Below are 3750 nucleotides of genomic sequence, written 5' to 3'. Positions count from 1 at the left end.
AAAATAGAAACAGAAGAGTCATTGTCAAACTCTTTTTCTGAAGCTACAGTTACTCTGATACCAAAACCAAGAAAGAGAATTACAGACCAATCTCACTCATGAACATCGATGCAAAAATTCTCAATAAAATACTGGCAAAGCAAACCCAAGAACACATAAAAAAATTATCCATTATGGTCAAGTATGCTTCATCCCAGAGATGCAGGGCTGGTTCAACATATGGAAATATATCAATGTAATCTGTCATATAAATAAACTGAAAGGAAAAAAAAACTTATGATCATTTCATTAAATGCTGAGAAAGCATTTGACAAAATTCAACACCCCTTTATGATAAAAGTCTTGGAGAGATTAGGGATACAAGGTTTATACCTAAATATAATAAAAGCAATATACAGAAAGCCGACAGTTAACATCAAATTAAATGGAGCGAAACTTAAAGCCAGGAACAAGACAAGGCCTCTTCAATATAATGCTTGATGTTCTAGCAATAGAAATAAGACAACATAAGGAGATCAAGGGGATTCGAATTTGAAAGGAAGAATTCAAATTGGGATAACTCTAACCAAGAAAGTAAAAGATCTATTTGACAAAAACTTTAAATCTTTGAAGAAAGAAATTGAAGAGGATACCAAAAAATGGAAAGATCTCCCATGCTTGGTAAGATCAATATAGTAAAAGTTGCAATTCTACCAAAAGCAATCTATAGATTTAATTCAATCCCCATCAAAATCCCAACAAAATTCTTCTCAGACCTTGAGAGAACAATAATCAACTTTATATGGAAAAACAAAAAGCCCAGGATAGCCAAAACAGTCTTATACAATAAAAGTACTTCCAGAGGCATTACCATCCCTGACTTCAATCTCTATTACAGAGCCACAGTAATGAAAACAGCTTGGTTTTGGCATAAAAACAGAGATGCTGACCAATGGAATCAAATTGAAGACCCAGATATTAATCCACAATCCTATGAACACCTGATTTTCGACAAAGGAGCTAAAATTATACAATGTAAGAAAGAAAGCACCTTTAACAAATGGTACTGACATAATTGGATGTCAACATGTAGAAGAATAAAAATAGATACATATCTATCACCATGCACAAAACTCAAGTCCAAACGGATTAAAGAACTCAATATAAATCTTACCACACTGAACCTGATAGAAGAGAAGGGTTTGGACTACTATCTGGGAAGTAGTCTGCAACACATGGGTACAGGAGATCACTTTCTATGTATAACCCCAAAAGCATAGACAATAAGAGCAACAATGAATAAATGGGACCTCCTGAAACTGAGAAGCTTCTATAAAGCAAAGGATACTGTCATTAAGACAAAAGGCAACCTACTGAATGGGAGAACATCTTTACCAACCCCACATCAGACAAAGGCCTGATCTCTAAAATATATAAAGAACTCAAGAAATGAGACATTAAAAATCTAAATAAACCAATTAAAAAATGGGATGCTGAACTGAGTGGGATAACCCAGACCCAAAAATATGAATATGGTATGTACTCACTCATTAGTGGATTCTAGCCATAAACAAAGGACACTGAGCCTATAGTTTGTGATCCTAGAGAAGCTAAATAATAAGGCGAACCCAAAGAAAACATATNGGCAGAAGCATGGCGTCTTACCTCACTTCTTCTTCCTCCCAGCATTCTGTTCTGTTTACTCCACCCACCTATGTTCTAACCTATGAGGCCAAGCAGTTTCTTTATTAATTAACCAATGACCTTCCCACATCAGCTGGGTAGGCAGAGACCACGGGCTGGCTGAGCAGGCAAGCTAGCCTGAACAGTGAGCAACATGAGAGACCCTGTGTCAAATATCAGTGGAAGGAAGATATTCTAGCCTTTACACATGCCCACATGGGCAGGTGAGCCTGAACACATATGTACACACACAGACCATACATATATGTATACCAAAAATTAGATGCTCACTAATAACAATTTGAATCATTTCTTAAACTTTGTACATAATATTGAAAACATTTTCGAGAAACCTAACTTTTTCTACTTATTTCTTCTCTTTTTCTTCTTAAAGAGGGGTCTCATTATGCACACAGGTCATCCACAAACTTCTGAGCTCAAGCAATTCTCTTTTCTCTGTTCTTTGAATAGCTGGGAATATAGATGCACACCTCCACACCAAGCTTAAAGATGATGCACACTTTGAAGTATGTGACAATACCTTCCTTTGTCCTCTTGATGAAAATACATGAAAACTATATATAGTTTAAATATCAATTCAATTTTATTTTAATCTTTTAAGTCATTATCAACACACTGCAAATAAATCGTTAAATCTCAATTTTATTGATATTTAATAATTTTGATGAAATGGCAGTAAGCAAAATATTCTGGAACAAATATATAATAATCATCTAATTATGTTCATTTTTAAATGCAGGGTGTCACACTGTGGTCAAGGATGGTCTGGAACCTCCCATCTGCATGCCTCACCCTCTTGAGAACTGGGATTTCAGGAACGCCCCACCACACCAGCCAATATTGAATAAAACTGTTATTCTAATTTCTCAGCCCTGTATCCTAAGCCATTAACTGATCACCTAGCTAAAATACAATAGTGTTTAATTCAGTTGCCTTTATTATTTTGCCTAAACCTACAGCAGATTTACATATTGCTTTTTTCTTCTTTTCTGTTTTTTGTTTCTTTGTTTTGTTTTGTTTTGTGGTATGTTTTGCTTCTATTTGAGACCAGGTTTCTCTGTGTAGCCCTGGCTGTCCTGGAACGAGTTCTTGTAGACCAGGCTATCCTCAAACTCAGACATCCACCTGAAACCTGCCTTCTGAGTCCTGGGATTAAATATGTGTGCCATAACTACCCAGCTGCACGTTGCTTTACTCTGTTGCTTTGAGAGTATGTTTGAAAAGGCCAAAAGATAGAGTACCTTTTATTGAAGTCTGTTAGCAAGATATATCACTCTAAAATACTTGACACCAATCAGTAGGTTGTCAGTTTACTGATACTCTAGTTCTTTCCTTGAAGAATGGCCTCAAGGACTCAGAGAGCATCATGCTCAGGACACATGATGGTAATAGAATTGAAGAAAAGGAAGGAGGGAGGAACTCTGGGAAAAAATGAAACCTGTCAGAAGTATACCTAAAAACCACTCTCAGAGACATCTGTGTGTATCTCGGGTTTAAGCATGAGAAGAGGACACCCCAACACTCCATGGAACAAATGAGTTATTCTTCCCATAAGGGCCATAAGCAACCACACTTAAAAGTGTATCTTCTAGGAGGGCAACTCCAAGATGCCCTTGCTCTTCTGCCAACTCATGGGAGGCATGGTTTGATAGGTACAGCACAAATCACACCTTCATAGAACTTGCCCCCGTCTTAGAAAAAGAGGTCTGGACATTTCTCTTCTCTGAGAAGTCCCAGGCAAAAACTGACTAAGAGAGAAGAGAATGCATTCTTTACAATGGAATATCTAGGCCATTTTTCTTCTTGTTCCTAGGATGCTATTGATTGAATACCATTTGTGGCAGTGCCATTGAATGTGACATGGGGAGTGTTGTCATGATGAATATAAAAACTACAGCATGGAGCATGAAGGCCCTCCACACATTCAGCTTATGTGAATCCATTTGGCTTCATACGTCTTTCTCACAATTAGTGCTTGAGGAACTGGCAGTGTGGACTCAGGGTTAGAGCACTTGTCTAGCATGCACCAGACCATGGGTTCAATCCACAGCAACACACATTCCTCGA

This window comes from Alexandromys fortis, unplaced genomic scaffold (genome assembly GCF_014885135.2).
Source record: "Alexandromys fortis isolate MF-2015 unplaced genomic scaffold, M_Fortis_MF-2015_v1.1 scaffold_98, whole genome shotgun sequence".
In the NCBI taxonomy this organism is placed as follows: domain Eukaryota; kingdom Metazoa; phylum Chordata; class Mammalia; order Rodentia; family Cricetidae; genus Alexandromys; species Alexandromys fortis.
This window is presented reverse-complemented; position numbering follows the sequence as displayed.